The sequence below is a fragment of the Osmia bicornis genome, chromosome 2 (assembly GCF_907164935.1).
Source record: "Osmia bicornis bicornis chromosome 2, iOsmBic2.1, whole genome shotgun sequence".
Taxonomy (NCBI): Eukaryota; Metazoa; Arthropoda; class Insecta; order Hymenoptera; family Megachilidae; genus Osmia; species Osmia bicornis.
The window spans coordinates 5,871,605-5,892,452 of NC_060217.1; the positions used below are offsets into that span (position 1 = coordinate 5,871,605).

The window sequence follows — 20,848 nt, forward strand, 5'->3', positions numbered from 1 at the left end:
GATGTTATCCGGTTTATCTGTCTTATTTGAAATGTCTTATTCGCGAAATTTCATTAGTGCGCTAAAAGCGGCAGTCGTGTAATATGAATATGCAATTTTATGACCACTCGGGGGAAACTCACGTACCTACATAAGCGAGTTATGTATTTTCATCCCGCGCGGAGGGGACTTTCCGACTTATCCGAGAGAAAAGTTAAGCTCGGACCAGAGAGTACAAAGTGTGTACACGAGCTAACAGGGATGAAGAAGAAGAGTGACACAATCTTGTATTAAAAAATTGTAATATTTCTCAATTAAGATAATCGTTTCAAATCTTTCATTACCCCCATCTTGTTTCAAGGTTGACCGAACACGAGCACCTGTTAGGAGATTGCCATCTTTAATAGCGGTTAATCGTATTCGCTTCGTTGACAAGCATGAAACTGTTCGTGTTTCCACTATACACTTGCTCGGATAGTAGTTGTCCGAAGGCGACCTACCAGGTGAACCGTGAAACGATTAACGACAAAGTCGCGATGCTTGTTTCGAGGGTGTGTCACGTGCTTTCTCATCATGCGGTGCGTGACGAATTGTTACGACGTCGTTCCACGCTCGTCCCCGAGCCTTTTTCTTTTGCCTGAAAGTCGATGACCGTCGACAACGCCGGGTTCACGCGTCGTCATTTTTCATCGTTGAGAATCGACCGACTCCACTCTGTCATGGCATTGTTCGACGACAAGCAAGTAGATACGGCCGACCAGTAGAGCCAGTTAGCTTTTTCCTGCCACATAATCGACTCGTGGTCTTGGTTAAATCATGTTCACCAGTCGAATCGAGTCTCCCAAGTGTTTGACCGAGTTGTTTCCTTGATCGAAACGTGTACGCCTTTCCCTACCTCCTGTTTCTGATCGAGTAATAGCATCGATCGAACAGCGTTTCTAGTTGAAAGAGCTTTCCAACGAACCTAACGCTCACGATCGATTCGATTCTCTCGCGTAGATATCTGTTTGAACCGCTATTCTGATCGACCGGTGCTTTTGATCGAACGATGTCTCCGACTAAATCGCTTCAGGTCAACTAATGGGATTATTCTTCTAATTAAATTCTACCTGCGATCGAATTTTCTTTCCGGTTCAACTTGTCTTTTAATTGCTACGTGCTTTCGATTGAACTGAGCTTACACGTGTTATTGGTATTATAATCAGTAAAATGGTATTTAAATGAAATAATAGTTCCAGAGGATCATCCATAGTATTCCAGTGCTCTCTAATATATCGTTTGCAAAGTGTTCCCGGGAAAGCCGAGGAAAAATTTGCGTCTTCTGGGTCGTTCGTTCGTTGAACATCTTTCACGCTAACCGCAGAAACGGGGTAATCCAATTTCCCGTGATATTACGTAACAGCATGACAAAGTGGATTATTTTTTTTTCTGTCGTTCTCGGACGGTGCGTCGAGGCGCGGCACATTCTCGTTAAGTAATTAGTTTATCAACGCTCGTCTGGACTAGAAGCGGGCATGCTCGGTTGCTATTAAATACGCGATAATAATGAAATTTCCCGACGGCTTTCCCTCTATCCTAGCAAGAATACATCCTCGCGGAACTGATAAAAAAACAATCTAGACCATCCTCTGGCGAGAACAATTCTTGTCTTCTGAAAACTTTCTGGAAAGAAATATTCGGTCCCAAAACTTTTCGAAGGCGAATGGTGCCGGGTTACAATAGGCTTCATTTTCGAATCTATAATAATTCAATGGAAAGAGGGTGCGGGAGAAAGAAGAAATGTTGAAGAAGAAAAAGGGATCACGGCTCGGTGTGATCCATGCAGAGACTTTAACGCCATTTTCACGCCTAAACGTAATTTAAAAGTTTGCAAGTCACGACAACGTGCGCGGCGACACCCTGTGCTGTTAATGAAAACTCCCTCCGACTCGCACTTTCAATTTTCCGGCGTGCGCCACTGCTTCCGACCTCCTTTCTTCCGGCCTCTTCCGCCGTCTGTTCTTTGTGCCCTCTTCGTTTCCCCGTAGAACGCGTCTGGGTTAGTCATTTTTACCCTCTTAACGGCTGTTCGCTCGGTATACAAGTTCCTCGTCTTATAAGCTGGCGGGTTCATATTCTTTTAGTAGAAGGTTCCGTTGTTGCTATCGTTTATTCCCTCGCCGCTTCGTACCCTTATCTCTCGACGAGCATGTTCTTCTACCTCTTCGAGTCGCGTTTTGCTGAAAATTGTGTCCATGAAAATATTGGAAACTCCCTTTGAAGTTCATTTTATACAGTACTAGGACCTCTGGGACTCGTCCCTTCAATCTTTCTGCTTCGTTTACGTTTTTGTTGGAAATATTTCAAACTTGAGGGAATATAATACACAGGGTTATTGCTTCTCGATGAAATTAATATTGCTGTTAATTAGCCTTTGGTACGATTGAATGCAATATTCGTGCGTTTCTTTAATAAAATAAAAATTTGTAAAGGGTGGAAATTTAATTTATTTCTATCTCTGATATGACGAATATTCGTCGTATTTTTCCGAGATAGATTTTGCAGTTAAAAATTAAATGAAACGCGAGCCAGCCGTTTCGGGCGGTTTCTCCGAGCAGTTTTGCGCTGCTTGCAACGCGTTTTTCCAAAGTGGCTCGCACCAGGAAGCGAACACACACGCGGAAGGGGCGGAACATCGCGATGGGGTGCAAATAAGCGCAAAATGACTGTCGGCAGCTGGCCATATTGGCGTGAAGTTGGAAAACGTCGGCGATACGCGAAAGCTTGACACCGATCCGCTCAGAATTCATATCTCGCGAAAGTTTAACGTCGTCGACAGGCATCGACGTCGTCGTAGGGTGAGGAAAAAATAATTTCGAGCAGCCTCGAACGAGCTAGGGATTTTACGATCGCGTGTCGTCGAACCGTTTACGCGCTGTAAAAAAAATATCGCTGTTCAGCGATAAGAAAGGAGAAAATTAGATGGAAATTGCTGTTCGACAGTTAAGCCGATCATGATTCCTCCACTTGTTGATTCGGATGACTTTAATAGGAATCACTGTTTACATCCGTTTTATAACTTGTTTTAATTTGTATAAAACCTCTTTCTTTTCTTGCCAATGAATCGTGAATTTAATTCAAATTAATCAAAGAGATCCTTTTTTTTAAATATCAATGAAATTTAAACGTCTGTGTGTATTTAGTTTCAATAAATCTTTCTGACAACAATAACAATGATAGGAGTTCTCGTTTTATCGTGATTCTTGAAAAGCCTGTCCCAAGACACATTGAAAACAGGGACGCCCTTAGTTCAGTGCCAAAGGAATCCGGTACAACGCTTTACGGGTTGACATTTATTGCGCCACTCTTTTCTCTCGATGCCAACAGATAAATATCGGCGCGAGTTCGCACCAGGTCGTGGAAAGAAATTGTGAGAGAAGCGAGCGTGTGTGTCCCGCGGGAATAGAAACTCCGTTGAGAACGGGGCTCAGGATTTTCGGTAAAGAGCGGTTCGACTACGTTTACCCTTTTTTATTCGTAGCATTAAATTGAACGAAATTTCCTTGCTGAAATTATATGTCACCAAGACTTACTTCTTAACCATCGTATTCTAAAATTTTCTGTTCGTTTCATAATTTTTTATTATTTTATTTGCCAAGACTCATATCTCAAGGTGTTCCCCTTGAATTTTAGTTTAAACTTTTATGCTCCACGGCAAGAATATTTGCCTGCGTCTCGGGTCTCGAACCTCCTTGTTCGTATTTTTCATTTCAAGTTTCTTGACACTATACTCGGTACTAAAAGAATCAGGAAACTTTTGAAAGTTGCGATATTCGAGGCGAAGTGGCATTAAAGTAAGAAGAAAGAGGGAAACGAAAATTTCGAGGAAAGGAAAACGCGTAAAATTTTGAACGTCTACCAGTGAAATCTAATTTTGTATAACAGCAAGGATTTGAGAGATTGCAATTTTGACCGATAATTCATCAGAAGAGGGTGGGCATGTTAAGTGTCGGCATAGTTCAACGCGATTACAACGTGCGCTCCAAACAGGCTCGTTTCTTGCAAAATTTATAGGCGAATTTGTGCATATGAGCCTTGCCTAATACAACGCGCTCCATGTAAGCGCTCTTCAATGGAAATAACCGCAAAGCTCATACGGCGTAATTAATGCGGCCTACTAAATTTATTTTAATCGCCGAGATTACCAGGAATAATCACCGCTAAGTGGTGTTCGCCATCTAATATCGTTGATACCACTGTTTCTCTATTCGAGTAAATCGTGCGTAATTAGCAGTAATGTTACACGATTGTTGCTCGATCATTTGGTTACTCTATAAATGGAGGAAATTCGATATCCTAAGCTCGCTATCGAAATCAGTTTGATGTTTGCGACCGTTACACGAAGCTTCGCGATTTGCGAAGAAATGGAATACTGTGAAGATAAATAAATTATACTCAGTCTTATCTTTAATACGTTGAGTTGCTCGTTAAAAAATATTTTTTTTTAGAAAGAGATATCAAAGCATATCGTGAAAACCTGAAGTATCCGATTCATGTTCTGAATAATATATCGGTAGAAACGGTTTAGTTGCCTGGTAGAATGATAATTCAGTAAAAATACATCGTAAAGTCGATCGCCGTCGGTGAAATCGGTACATTTCGGAGGAGGAGAAGAAAAGGATTTGTTAGCCAAGACGGTTCGCGCAACTTGAGCCTGCTAGTCGATGTTTCCACGAAGGCTCGAGGTCCAATAAAGCTGTCGAAGGAAATATTCCCGTGGAAAGTATCCACGGGGGCTTCGATCGTCCGCGAGTCGGCCGGATGCAATTCGTCTGAATCTGCATTGAATCGCTGCAAGGCCCGCATTGTTCAAGTCGGACCGGTGTTACGGACAAACGAGAGAATTGATATTTTTCCGTCGTCCCGCATAGATAATGCCCCTATTGAATTGCATTCGTCGTGAGCGACGGTTGAACGAACGAAAAGAAGTAAAAAAGAAGAAACGAAAAGCGAAACGAGGAGAAAAAAATGACGAAGGAAAAACGAAGGAGAGGAAAAAAAGATAATAATAATTGGATCGTAGAAGAAGTCGACGGCCTTCTAACAGGCTTGGCTTGGTATTATTTCACGAAATATTACTTTCAATCTCTAACGAAGTACAAGCCGTCGCTTCGAACAATCTTCATTGTGCCAGAGCGCAACAAAAGGGTGTCATTAAACGTGTCTGGCGGCACGTTGCTGCCACCGAGAAAAGATTAGGCGGCGGCTGGTTTTTAATTTAATTGTAATTAAAAGTAAACGAGGCCACGCGTTCCACGTTAACGACCTTAGAACTCACGGTCTGGTGAAATTATATAGGCTACCTCGTCGATTGTGAATGAAAGTTTCGATTGTCCTCCTCTTGGTTTCTCTTGATTTTCATCCTTTCCCGTGGAAAATTTTCGTAATCAAATTAATTATCTTTTTCTCTCTCTCTCTATATATTTTTCTATACAATTTCAGAACATAGTTTGAGTTATTCAATTCAATGCTCGTGTAGCCAACTGGTTCTCTATTTTTGTATTTTATTTCAATAATTATTTATGTTCTCATAAAAGGAATACGAGTTTCGAATTTTTAGAAATATATTTTATTCTCTCTCAATCTTCCACAAAATATTTTAAAACAAATACATAAAAATGGTCTGGTTATTCGGTTCAATAACGCCGGAAGGGCTGTCGTCTCGCGGTCTGCGGGCAATTCGTTACGAAACACCGCGAAAGTTTCGGGTGTGAATAGCAAGCTCTTAAACAGGGCGCGTTCAACCACGAAATAAGACACTAAACAACGGGCACTGTGAAAATCTTGTCCGTCGCGAACATGCAAGACCACCTTCAAGGGCCATTACTCACGGGCCAATAATTATTCGCCGGCCTCCACGTAAGACAGGCCGCCATTGTGAGCCCTAGCCGCTTTCAATACGATTGTCCCTAGCGCTGCTTATTGTCGAAAGTTTCCATTGTCATTATTATTTCGTCGCATTATGTCCGGAGATTTATGGGCTCGTGTAATTTCGCTTCGCAAGGTCCTGATCGCACGAACCGTTCGACGTATCGTGGCTTCTATTTCCACAACGTGAGAGCGAACTTTATCGCGATCGCCATTTCTTCCTTTATCAAATCAAAAGAAATTGTACTCTTAATTTTCTATTTCGGATCGGATGGAGATAAAATATCCCAATTCTGTGTTGTATAAAATAAAAACTATTCATTGCCCGTAAATAAATGATTGAAACGGTGCGAAAATAGCACGGAATTGAATATTCCAACGTCGACGAATGGAACATGCCTTAATGGAGACCGATAATTAGGTTTCAAGTAACCAGATCGAGGATTGACGTTCGATTGGTCACAGTATTCCTGCACGAATGTGTAATTCTCTGACAAAGAGGGTCGAGAGGAAGGAATTGGTGATGGGTGTCTGCAATTTTGTGGTGCAAGCCTGACGATTTGCATTGCAAGACCACGTCCTAGCCGAGACTTCCTTCCTTGGACGAGCTCTAATTCTCGAGGACCAGCCCGACGTCCGATTTCCGATTTTCTGGTCCCCCTTCCTTGAGAATCCGGAAGTCGGTGTTCGAGCGTCGAGTGGTTTAGTCCATTCCTGGTTCCAGCCTCGCCACTCCATTTACCCGATTTTCCTGGTCGATCTTTCAATTCCGTGCACTTGCTGATTCCGTGCTTTTTGAGAGAATATTTGGGGGTTGCAAGTTGCCACTTAATATATTGATTACATAGTTTAATTTATCCATAGGATAAATTTTGAGGCATCGAATACACATTTCAGATTTAAGTATCTCACCTTTAATTTAACACGTCCATTTATTGCTTTCGAAATCGAAAGTTATACAGACCGTATTATCGTGCGATAACCCCTTTCTCTAAAAAAAAACCAGATAAATTTGAAATCGTTCGCTGAACGCGACGAGCGTGAAACGCGAACGAGTCCACGCTCGATTAACATTTACCCGTAACGAATTCGCGTTTACGCGATGTCAGGATGAATTTCATCCCCTAAAACTTTATACCGTACAATTAAGAATAATGCATTCGTTACAGCATTGCGATAATAGCCATTGCGATTAACACACGGTTGGATACACGACATTTTGTGTTTTATAGGGCTCGTCAATGTTATAGTTTAATATTGTGCAGCAATAAAAACGTTGTTGATCTTTATGAATCTCATTAATATTTTGTGTTCTTTTTTGTTTCAGGTGAGCTTCCGGTATTAAAAATTGTAGCTGTTGATCCTCTGCACTGATGCTTCTGCTCCTCCTTTGATTTTCCATCCTATGAATTAGAGGAAGAATAGGGTAAGTTAATAAGATTTACTGTATGATCGTTAATATGAAGATTATCGATAGGAGGAACTATGACGTGAATTAATGAACAAAAAAAGTAGCTATTTTAAAAGCGCCACTCGTTTCGTGTGAATGATTCTTTGAGGTAGAAAATAAAGGGGTCGAAGGGGATAAAAAGAGGAGCCGTAGGGAAAACAGTGGTCAAGGAAACGAACGAAAATTTCCTGGTGACTGGAGCATAAACACAAATACGAAAAACTATAAGGGTACAGATGAGGATAAAGAGAGGCTCTGACGATGAGGGTTGAAAGGGGTCGAAAGAGGTTGGAGCGAGAGAAATGGTCGGTGCGGCGACAAAAACGGCGATTAGGGGAGGTGCTGACAGAGCTTGGGTGGGTAATGCTGACCGCACACCGCAGCGTACACCTGCAACCCCTTTACCCTCCTTTCTACCCTGAAACCCATGGGACTAGTTCGAGATATCTCTCGTAATTCCGATAAAATAATGACCATCGATAGCGGAGGTTAAATAAAACAATCGGGCAAGCTTTTTCTACACCCTTAATCGAACGTTCGATTGAAATTCCTGTGTTTTGTGTAGTTATAAAACGTACGAGTTGTAATAAGCTAGTTAACAAACTTTCACAATTTTATAATAGGTACATACTTGGTTTTACAATTATTCTTTAAAACATTCAGAATATTTTATTTAAAAATCTGCTATAAATTAATTTGATATTTAGATTGTTCAACTCCATACAACTTAATTTTATTATTCGTGAAAGCTCGTTTCTTATTAAAGAAAAATTCACTCTATTTATTATTAGAAACAATCCTCCAGTTTCACGTTGTATTTCGTCCAATGTTTCTACCTCTAAAAGTAGAAATGCCCCAATCCATCACGACCATTGATCCGAATTTCAATACTGATTTTAAACACGCTCTTTTTTATCCAGGAATATACTCATCCAATGAGGAAAAAGGTCGGTAGCCTGAAATCCCAGTGGATTTCATTTCTTACGGTACGGTTGCCCGCGGAACGGGATGTAGATTTTCACGTGTCAAAAATTACACGGCGTGTCCTGGTAGAACGCTCGCTTCGGGACAATATTTTACGATCGTTAGCCCGAGCGGATTTCGTGGCACGGCAGAACGCTTTTATTAGGTTTAACGCCGGTTGAACGGCACCGTTGTCACACTCGTTCCGTTTATACACAGGATTTTCGTATTGATTTTACTAATTAGCCGCCATCGTGCACGCTACTATGCGCGTAAGAGACCCACCCTCTTGCCACTCTACCCTTACTTTCTTTCAACAGAATTATTTTTGCTGTATATAATTTTCTCTATATACACTTAGAATATTAAGTGTTGTGAAAATTACCAGCGTTACAAATTTCATTTACACATAAGTAATTAAAAATATATAGAAAGGGAAGATTCTGAATAGCACCAGAATTCTTTCTTCATGCTAACTACAACATTATCTCAAGAAACACATTTCATTTTTTCTTTCGCTATCTTTCAAGTTTCATGCTTTAAAGTGATCTCGTGATGAAAGGGTGCGAAAGACACGGTAACATTAAGAGTTCTTAAACCTGTACACGACTTTGTTACAAGTGTACTCCTCTTTCTTTCTTTCCTTACATTTTAATTGCTAGTGTCACTTGCTGTTCCTTTATCTCTCTGTCTTATCGTCGCCTAACGTTTTACGTGTCTGATAAGGCGAGGAATTTACATGACCACCGGTTCGTCCGTCTTCGACCCTTTTAAGGGAACCATTATGTACACGAGCCGGTTGTGTGTTCAACAGAAACAACCTAACTTGAAACGTGTAGTTTAACCACCGACAGGAGGACATTGTACAAACCCTGGCAACCTTCGCTGAGAACAAGTACACAGGAGCAATTTAATTACATATATAAATATCTTATAGGACTCAGAATATTCGTTATTATTCTAGAAAACTGTTACGATAATAGCTGAAGCCAAAAATAAAAGTCTGAATAGATTTAGACATTTAGTTTTTGATATATAAATATTTTTGACTTAATTAAACTCTGTGGTATAAAAAAAGAAAAGATAAAGCTTGAAATGAAGCAATATGACGTTTATATGAAGCACAGCGTCAATTATTCACAGTATGAGAGCAACTAAGCTGTAGTTTAGGAATAATTTCACGGATTCGCACGTTTGTTTAAAAGAATAATATCTATGCAAATGACCGCGAACGGGCTGCACCACCGACTGCAACTACTGTGCCATTAATTACGTTTTCATTAGTTTATTTGCCGGGTAACGAGGACGAAAAAGCGACGCGGAATCCTGGTCGACCTAGTGTTTGCGAATCGTGGAAAGAGATTTGTTTTTCTGTTTACGTGCCATCTGTTTCGCGCGGAATGCTTGAACATCGACTCGAGTTTCAAACCACGAACGTAAATCAATTCGTACGAAATTGATTTTTCTTTCGTTCCAGATTTGTGCTAAAATTTGTGTTATTTTTCGGCTTCTAGGTGTTATTTTTTATACTAAAGATTAAAACGTTAGAATTTTTCTTTAGTTATTTTATTTGTGGTTCCGGGTTATTGGTAACCACTATGGTATTCAACGTGCTAATATTAGTAGATCCTAGAATTTTGATTCTGTTTCCTTTGCTAAATTTGTAATTCGTGAATCCTGCTGATATTGATTTATTGTTAGAAATGGAAACGTTATATTTGGATAAATTATACAAAATTATCGCACTGTAAATAAAGTCTTTAGAAATATTCTATTTATTTTTGCTAATTTCTTCTCTTCGAATACCTATTTTTCGTCCATTTTCACCGTACAAGAGAATCAAAAAGAAAAAGTTGCACGTTCTTGTCCCGTTGATTTTTCGTGTGGTAAATTGCCCTTGTTATTGAGCCTATCGCTCAAAGGAGCCTTCGACCGGTAAAGAACTGTTTGAAATAAGGGTTGGGAAGACAAAGCGCAGGAAAAGGGTCGTGAAAAAGGAAAATTGGAAGTAGACGCAAGTCAGCAGAAACAGCGGAGCATTTTGTTGGCCAAAGGTAGGGCAAAAAATGAAGCCTGCGAAACAAAGGGTCGAAGCGTCACATGTTTTTCCTCGTTAAGCTGGCTCTACTTAAGCAAATTGCTTAATTAACTCATCTAATTATACGGCAGATCCTCCACCCTTAAGTCCCGAACGCTTTCCACGCCAAGGGAAGCTTTGCAAAGCAAGGACTCGTTGATTCTACTTTAGTTCAGTGATAAGTCGTCTTCAGTTCGATCGTTCTATCTTTTTTTTCATTGCTTTCTTTAGCTTTTCTTTTCTTTACGTTTGAAAATTATTTGCTGAATAGTTTAACATAACTAAAACGTTAAATTTTAATATTACTATGAATAGACTCAAAATAATAGTTCGTGTAACACTAGATCACTTCAACGTAGAAATGTTATTTTTATTTTATTTTTAGTTTCTGTAAAAACAAAGTGTTCGAGCGAAATTCGAGCACAAAAAGTGTACAAGAGCAAATTAGATCCGTGGCTCGAAACAAAGAGCTAGAATTTTCTCGACTCACGAAGGGCTTCTATTTTCCCAATTATTCCGCCACTCTGACGTTTCCACGCAGAGGAAGATTTTTGGGCAAAATAATTATAAAGTCTCTTCTATCTGGTTTCCCCGAAAATTCCAAACGGTCGAGCAACTTCAACCGGATAGACAGGCGCAATTAAAACCGGCGCGGTAATTGAATCGTAGAACCGAAACTTTCGTTAATGAGCCGCTATCAGTACGTAACGGTTGTTTTAACGAGTATTGCTTGGAATATAAGGCTTCCGGTGCGGCCCTCTGAGGCCACTCTAATTATCCTTACGCTCCCTTCGACGAGCTTTTCGCTGTTACCTTCTGCTTTTTGTTCTTCTCTTTCTTTAATATTCCATTTTATTTTGACCCTCTTTGCTGACGCTTGATTGCGTGACTTCATTTTTCAAACTAATTTTAACGTTGATACACTATCCTGGTAATTACTTTCTTAACTATATATTTTTTTTTTTAATGAATGTGGGTCACTTAAAGTCTACTTTTTCGATATCACACGTTTTCTGACTCTTATTATAACTCCTTTGATATATTTATAGCTGGGCACTTTCACCTACAGCATCATATTCATTATCTTTTATTCTTCTAATTAGTTCCTTTATTCGCAAACTTTCTTCTCGTTAGTGTAAAATATTCTTTAGCTAAAATTAGCTTAAGGTAGAAAAAAGAAGCAGGGATTAACCATTTACTGCTCAGCTGGAATAGTGTTTGTGGCTTCTACTTTAGTAATGAATGAATTGAATGAAATAAGGATTTGACGGATGAAGGTTTAAAGCAGCGCTTTAAAGCTGAGCGCCGTGGCTTTAAAAGCTTTTCTCCGCTGATATAGCACCGGAACGTTGACAGATAGCGTTCGAAGGGATATTGTGAAATAGAATTTTTCTGTAAAAATTATTTTCTTCTTTGTTTATCTTTCTTCGAAATCTATTGCTCGATTCAGTACCGCGTTTCGCAACGAGTTTAGTATTTTACTAGCGTTCTGCGAATTTCCGACGAGTGTACTTGCACAAACAAGTCAAGGATTCTACAAATCTTGTACGAGTGCTCTGCGAACATTCTACAAGTGTTTTCCTCGCATTCTTGAATGAGTCAACAATAATCTACCAGAGTTCTCGTTTCGCTAAAATTGCAAGCGTTTCTCCACCGATAAGTTCACTCATGGTTGCTGTTGATATATTTGGTAAAAGTATATTATTAGAACAAGAGCTTTTATTAGTGTTTCATCTATTTTCCTTAACTTTGTTAAACAAAATCATTCATTGAAACACCGGAAGGGTTGAAGTTATACATGAAAATTTGATAAACCTTTCCAAATAATTTTGCATTTACTTAATATTTTTTTTCCCCTCGTGATCAGTATCAATCAGTTATACGAAAACATTACTTTGTCTTTGGAGAATATTGGCCAAAGTATTCGAGTCAGTTGAAACGATGGCACACTAGAGGCGTTTAATTGCTATGGATGTTCTCGTTGCTTCTGTTCTACCCTTACCAAACTTTTGTTTCGATAACGATTTTCATTTACTTCGCAATTCTGAGATCCCTTGGAAGGCACGAGACAGGCAAGGGTTGCTTATCCGATCGTGCTCTCGTTACTTCTCATTTAATTACTTCATAGACTCCCGCGAGGTCGAACATGATTAGAACACCGAGCAAACGGGGGTTTCAAGCAAATTGGACGATCGCAAGTTTGCTATCAATTCCTCTGATGGACCGTTATAAGCCACCTACTTGTGGAAATTATTTCGTGCTAGACTGATAATTATCTTGGATCCTCATTGCTCGGGTAACTGGCATCTTTGACTGATTTGAATTGAAATAGAAATAGCAATGCTCCTATTTAGAAAAAAAATTGTGAATTTTTTAATATTCCTTCTTTCCAGATGATTGACATAAAGAATTAGGTTACAATTTCAAAAATACTAATGAAATTGAATTAATTATGCCTATCCCAGATTGGTATTTGATATTCCTAAATTTATAAACCGTGAAGCATATTGTAGAAATTGAGGAATTAAATTTCCTGTTCTCTTTTTCGAGTATATTTTTGTTTTATTTTGCTGTCAGAATATTGCCCAGCGTTGTACTCACAATCAGTACGGGAAATTGGATATCGGTAGTTTTTTGAGAAGTATTAATTTACAAATTCACCGAATATTTGATTCTTCACGGAATTTTATAAAACAGGGACATAGAGCGTTTCATCCAGTAAATATTAAAAGTATTAAAGCTATTCAGAATATTAATAAAACTGACGGTTTACGTTGTTTATTATTAAAAAAGTACCACTGTGTATGGATTATATTATTTTTATGTTGTACTGTCAATCGTGAAATAACGATACAAAAGTAAGTTCATTGAATGGTATAAATATCCTTAAAAATTGGAAAATGTTTTTAAATAATAGAATAGTTGTTAACCCAAAAAACGTTATTTTAAACTCGCATCACCGGCATGCGCTCATTAAAGTTTCATTCTGCGAAGTACAAAAAAAGAGAACAGTGCTCACGAAACTTCAGAGCTGCGGTAATTTTTTTTATGTCTTTGTTCGATTTTTAACACACTCGTGACTCTGTGGTCTTATTACAAGATGATCCTGAAAAGTTGGAATTCTTGTTCCCTCGTTATTTTTATTCATTTATATTTTAATGGGGCGAGCTTCTACGAGTAACAAGTATTACTATGAGAATACGTTTTTGATACCTTTTTTCTCTATAGAGAAAAAGAATTTGCGATAACTATTATTCATTCTCAAGAAAAATGAAATTGTGATGCTGGCAAATGAAATTGCAGTGAGAATCAATATGGCTTTGCATAGATAAAACGTCAAATTCTGAGGATTCGTCCTTATCCTTCTTTAATTAGAGCAGGATTTCGTGCGTCATTTTATCGTAATCCTTTCGGACATGACTGGAAGCTTTCAATCGTGAATAGAGTCGAATTGATGGGAGTGTTTCGTACCCAGTGTTCTTTGTTTCCCATTTTCTATTCCGTTTATCCGATTGGACGCGTGGGAACACGGTTTAAATTCGTCGAAACGTTTACCTTCGTCGATCAAAGTTAAAGCTTGATGGCGGTGAATGTTCATTTCAATTCGTCTATACTAGAACCTTTTCCTTTCTCGAATAAAGTGATATATAATGCTATATAATTTACGCTAATTTACGGTAATAGATGTTTCATAATTAATTAATTAATTAATTAATTACCAGTGATATATCTGGTCGCTAAATTACAGATTAGCTCCGGAAGCTGTTATTTACGATTCCGACATTTTTAGAACACTTCCGGCATCAATGAATCATCGACATCCGGTTATTTAATGATGTGCGTTAATTGCGTCCATCGAAACGATAAATCCTCTCGCTAACTCGATCTACTCATTAAATTTCGTGGAAAATTTCATAGTAACAAATTATATAAACGTTATTCATATCAGAATAAATAAGAAAAGAGAAATTTCATATACCACTGAAATTACCCTAGTAATCTCAAATAGGAAATCAAATATTCCCTCTCGTCGTCAATGAAGGATGTTCGGGAAATCTCTTATTCATGACAGCATTCCAATCATCCACGACAGAAGTAAAAACAGAAATTCACGTATCGATGTCCTCTTTCGGCGAACAAACTTCAGGATAGCCATGTCCTATAGACTCGCTACGAAAACTTTTACCATGGAGAACTGTCCGTCGTGCTGGAACTTTTGATCGTTTCGAATTTCACGATCTCGTCCAACGGGGAAAGCCATTGACATTCGGTGGCTTTCTCGATTCATTCAGTTTCAAAGCGGGCTGTTTTTTGAAAAATGGTAACCGACGTGTATCGTTTTGATCGTTCAATAAAAGTCCTGCTCGACGAATTACCATTTACAACAATATTGTCGAATAAAATTTGCGATCTTTTAAATTTCTTTATTTACATAAATTTAGAGAGTCGCTTATTGAGATCCTTGAAATTTTCTTTTTTATTTGAAAGATATCTATGTTACTTTTATGATAAGTAATTTGTTGATCTCACTGACGACACGTGTTTCGAAGGAACACAATCGCATTAGCGGACAGCATTGACTTACAAGCTGTTAGAGCAATGACACCGTAGTTCAGAAATCACGCAGCGTCATCGTCAGTGGCTGTGGTCGCCTAATCGTGGCTTTATGAGGCAACCTGCTACGTGGTTGATAGTAATGGACGCTGGTTATTATCTGGAACAATCTGTGGTTCGCTTAACGGTCACCTAACGATCCCGACGCTATCGTAGAAATAATTAATATTGGCTCGCGACGGAATTTACGCCGGTGTACATAGATGTAAATTTAATATCTACCGGTGTTACGTGTGTCTTAGCTATCTATTGGTTCGAAATTGTGCAGGCTATGTATTTATATACTGTCAATTATGCGGGATATCTGAAATTCATTTACAATTTAATGTCTCTATAATACTATTCGTGATAACGTTCACGTTTTATCGGCGTAGTGATTGAAATTAAGAGATTGAAGCTGGAAAGTGACTGGAATCCCCGATGATCTCGTTAGTGGAACGGTGAGTTTCGATTAGCCATTAGAAACTCCATTGTTGTGCTCACGGTGGAAAAGGAGGGTCAAAACGATCTCCTGTTGATTCCTACGGCGTTGGCCAACCATTTCCACACCGTCGGTTTGACGCTCGGCTCGATCTACTCGTTCCTCCCTTATTTCGATCTAATTGACCGTGGACGATACATGAAATTGTCGGTCGATGCTCGTCACATCGAACGGAAAGGAACACGACTTTCTTCCTCCGTGAATTCCAGTCGAATCGACAAACGACGCGGCTTTTTTTTTCAATTCCGGGCAATTCCTCCGTTACCGGTTCGAATTCTTCCGCCGTCTACCGAATCGTGTAATTGAACGGAAGGTCTGAATCGTGAACAAACGGTCGGAATTGTGATTGAAATGGAAATTTTTATTCCGCCGTTATAACATGTTCACCTGGCGCAGCTATAAAAACGAAGAAAGACCGTTTTATAGGTTATCAAAAATTGATATCTCGGACTATCATTTAAAAATTATAAACCAACGGTAGGAAATTTTCTATCATATACTTGTTCCACTCGTTAAAATTTTTCAATATCAGGATATTATACGAGCAACTTCCCATGCGGCAAACTGTTCCACGAGTTTCTAACTATTAATGAACAAAGTTCACTTAATTTCGTGCAAATTATCACCGATCTAAAATCGAGCTTCCTAAGTCTTCAGATATTATTCACTGTCAGTGATCTCTTTAAACTTGATCTCTTCCGGCCGATAATTCTATCAATGAAAGATCAATTAATTGATTTTGGAAATTTTCGCCTAATAAATCGCACTTCAGATTTCATTATTATTGTCATTACTGTGGTGATTAGAAAGTGGAAAGGATGAAATTATTTAGAGAACTGTGATAGTTTAATAGAAATAAATTACTCGTATTATCACTCGTAACATTGTGGTGTTAATTCAAGTAAAGTACACACGTATTATACCGTTTATTTTTCCTCGGGGTTAAACTACCCCTATGGTCGCAGTTACCCAGCAAGTATTTTACCCTACATAAGAGGGTTAAAGAAATATTAACCTTCAAGCGGAGTGATGGATTACAATCGCTGATGGTTTATTCAAATGCTCCGGGGATCCGATTTAACATACTCTTCATGAAGTATAGCAATTTCAACAGTATACATATACTCGACAAAAATTCACAATCGGTGCATCTAAATTTCAAATGTACGCTATGAAGAAATTGAAACCCTTCGAATTGAATATCATCCCAGAAGATAAATAAAAGCTTTGGAGTTATTGAAAAATATTATTAGTTAACATTTTTTTATAAGCTTCTGGAAAATTGTACAATTCAAGTGCAGAATGAATCATAAAAAAGCAGACTGCATTACTGACAGCAACATCGGCATCTAGAAACTTTATTTTTTCCTGCGATAAAAAGGAAATAGTGCACCGGTCGTGGCCGAGGATGCTTTGTGACTTTTTTTCTGAAAAGACACGATTCATTAGAATATGCCAGCGGTGTGCTCACCGAGTGGAGAGGAAAAAGAAGGAGAAAGCACTTTTTTATCCCTCCCTTTGAGAGAGATACAGTCGTCTCGGTGTTTCGACGTTGCTAGCGTAGAAATTGCTAGCGGCAAAGCAGGGAGAATAAAAAAAAAAGATCGATCCTTGGGGCAATTAATTATTGCCCTCTTTATCCTTCCAGCGAGAAAGCATCCTCTTCCTCGAGGGTAAAAGTACACGCGATGAATTACTCAGCAAACTCACAGTCAGGGCACCTGCTGATTCCCGGACGAAATCCGTCATCAATCATATCAGCACGCCTCGTTCGTTTCTCGTTGCTCTTTGTCCCTTGGTGTTTTAAGTCCTCGCGACTACGGTAATGAATCAATTTATAAACGGAACGCGTTGCACGTGAATACGACGATTAGCGAGGGTACCAGTTCCGAAATAGAGCTTTATTGAAAATTAATAATTGACTTGTTGCATCTGGGTGAATTTGTGCAGTAGGCAGATACTGCTTTAGATTTTCTAAAGTGAAAATTTCGTAACGAAATATTGTTTTGTTAGCTTTGTGAGCTTGGATGCGATAATTAGCAATGGTTTAGAACGTTCAATTGTTATTCGCATAATAGAGATTTATTGAAAATTAACAATAGATTTGTTGCATTAGGATGGAGCAACCATAGACCACCGATGTTCAATTTCGATCATGAAATCAATTAATGTTCGTGATAAAGCATGGAGTTTTTCGGTTGCTTTACTGCTCGTTTATGCGTGAAAATGATGTCCATCACGAAGATGAATTAAGCCGCGTGTAGTTGGATTGCCGGGGATGAATTCGTTAAATCTCCGGAGAATATCCTCGAACTTCTTCTCGAGGATCATTGCGTTTCTGTTTCAATAACCTAGTCACGACTCATCGCTCGCGGCCACCGGCGTCGTTTAATTCTATTTCGCGTCGGAGCCATTCCACGAGAGAATTACGGGCTGCTCCTTTTTCCTTTCTTTTTTTTCACCCCGTGCAACGAGGGTCGGCTATCCGAGTTATTCGTTTCTCTATCGCCCGTTGGCGTGGTTAGAAGAAATAAAATTGTTGATTGATTAATTTTTTACAGGGAATTTAGAAATGCGTCTATGACAATTATTGCTCGGGGTTTTAGAAGGGTGGGTTCGTTAAGCGTCAAATATACTTTGGAAAGTAGAAAACCTGTCTCAAGATATATCCCGTCAAATGTTCTATTTACCGAGAAACTGTCAAACACCTTCGAATGCTTCTTCGATCTAGTTGGACTTTACGTCTGACCGGATGAAATTCAGTGGAAGTCGACATCCCATCCAATCCACCGGATAATCCCTTAAAATACTGCGATACATGTTGGTAACTCAAGCCTTCAATATCTCTATTACAACTTTCAGTTGCAGTTTCGAACTGACCGAACGATACGGTTCTCTATTTCTCAATTTTCACATTTACGGACATCTAAATGTGACTAATGTTTCAACAAAGTTTCAATGAAATTGCTGGAATTACCATCAAATAATCAGAACTTGTCTCAAAATACAGAACACTGTTGACAGCAGCGTTAATATTATTTCTAACATTGTTTAGAAACTCATTACAATGTGTTAATTTTCATTATTCACGTGATGAATCAATTATTTCTGTTTTAAATAAAAAATAATTTTATCAAAATACAGCAGTCTATTAATAAAACAAATTTTCATTTCTAATTAGTTATTATATTACTAGCAATATATATATAGTTTACTTTGCCTGTGTAAATTACTAAAGCAGTCTAAACATAACACAATATTATACACCCCTATTAGTATGCATCAGTATATCTCAAAACATCGCTTAATATGTGCATACTACCAGAATAATAACTAAACTTTGTAAAGAAACATATTAACAAATGCAATAATATGTGCACTGAATAATAAAACTTATTTCACATTAATACATTAATTAGTTTCCGAGATATGTCTTCAAAGTTTAAGTACTCGTAAAATGCACTAATGGGGTCTATATGACCCAGAAGTACACTTAGTAGATAGAAGAATGTATGCTGTAAATAATAAAAGTTGTTGCACGTCGATGTGTCAATTAGTTCTCGAGATATAAGCCTTCAAAGTTTGCATGCGCGCGGTTGGTGAGGGCGGAATTCATGAATGGGGGCCAAAATTTCTGGAAGCTCCGTGACCTACTTTTTTTCCAGGAAATGCGTACGTGCGTAGTAATAGTAAAAAGACGCTGACTCAGCGTCTGCATTGGCCAACGATCACGTGACAAGCTTGAGGCAGGTCCGCGTCAGCTGTGTATTAGACAGAGAGGTCCGAGTGTGCGAGCGAGAGAATACAATAAAGGGTTAAAAATTACGCTCCGCTTTGCGTGATAATATCTCGACAACCAGACGTCTTATCGATATGCATTAAAAGGCATATTAAAGGGGAGGTTCCGCGCTTTCTTATGATGGTAATCACGTTATAGTAAGTTCATGTACAGCCGTGTTATTCAACGATGTATTTAAGCTAATTTGTTTTGCATTCTAATCGAATAATGACGGGGAAACCGGTCTTGTTAATGGTAATGAATGATTACCGACGTGTAGTATACTGATATTTATTGTGAAAAACTAATCTAATCTTTTATTTAAGTTCATTGTTATTAATAGTTAGTTTACAGCAGATTGTTGGAACTTGTTAAGGGATTCGGTGCTAATTGGTTTAGTCACTGAAGTTTGAAACTTTCGAATAATGTAGAAACTGAAACGTTACTATAGTTATCAGGTGAGATTAATATAAAATAAGAGGAGGAAATTGCACATAATATATAGTTACTGTTACTGTAAGTAAATACGATGTTGAGGTGCATTAGACGAAACAAGTATAACACAAAACAATTTGTTCTCGCCTAACAGGAAGAAATAGAGCACACTAAGCTGTCCATTAAAATATAGAAAAGAAGTATCTTTATTACCAACAGAAGAAGTCGATTAGATAAGATTAGATTTCTTAGTTCGATGAGCTAACGAACGGAACATCCTCGAATAACCCTTCTTTGTTTCAAGAAAGCATTTCACCGAGCGAGTGCAATTCGCGTCTCGCCACTCTATCAACGCGTAACATAAGAATGCACTTAAGACTAGCGTAATCTGTAAACTTTAATCATAACAATATACGGAAACGTGAGCAACTTTGATCATCTGAAAAACAGTGACCGCAATCTCCAGCGGACGGCTGAAAAGTGTTAAAGGCGTCGCGGTGACGGGAACAATCGGAGAGATACATGGACATGGGTGGAAAAAGAAGGAGTGGTAAAACAAACGAAAGAAAGGAAGTAGCTCGAAAGTTTGCACGATATTGGAATTGTTCGAAATTGCCGCCTACGAGTTAACACCGGCTTCCGGAGGCTTGGATTCCCAGTGTTGGCACTCGTGACCACGTGATTAAGTTAAAAGCTCTCATACGAGCGAATCAAGCTCGCAAAAGTTCTCTCGATTATCCGTGCAATGAGTGAAAAGGGCTTTGAAGGGATGCTCGCTTAAATCTATTTACACGACGCGCCGCTCGTGTGGGAAACAAACAGTTGTAACTAACATCTTTCAGAATTTTCCGAATTCTCCCGCTTTGCTATCAAAGTGATAGGTTTTCGAAATTCTCGACTTAATTGACAATTTTCGCTCGAGTTTCCAGAGCGCTGATGCTAGTACGGATTCTCTCAGTTTATTGTAATAACGGTGTATACTTTATGGACACGTATAAGAAGCGAGGCTGCATAAACGTGCGATGCGGACGCAGGTGGACTTTCGCGGAAACGAGCAATGAATTCTTCGCGTGAAAATTGCTGGCCGTGTACGAAAATGTTCATGGACTATTTCTTCAACGTGCCGGTGTAAAAGTCGACCGCAAATTCCTCGACTTTGCCCCA

General features: G+C 38.8%; 1 protein-coding gene across 4 annotated transcripts in view; it reads left to right on the forward strand.

The window, feature by feature from the left end:
• The window catches only part of LOC114872059 (fasciclin-3), a 261,816-nt gene that overhangs the window by 149,349 nt on the left and 91,619 nt on the right, over nt 1–20,848 (forward strand). The window contains exon 1 of one of the 4 annotated variants that reach the window (XM_029178825.2): nt 7,225–7,312. The exons of the other annotated variants lie outside the window; for them this stretch is intronic. The gene's annotated coding sequence lies outside the window, so the exon portion shown is untranslated. Of the gene's footprint in view, nt 1–7,224; nt 7,313–20,848 lie in introns of those variants that run through there. 4 annotated transcript variants of the gene reach the window in all.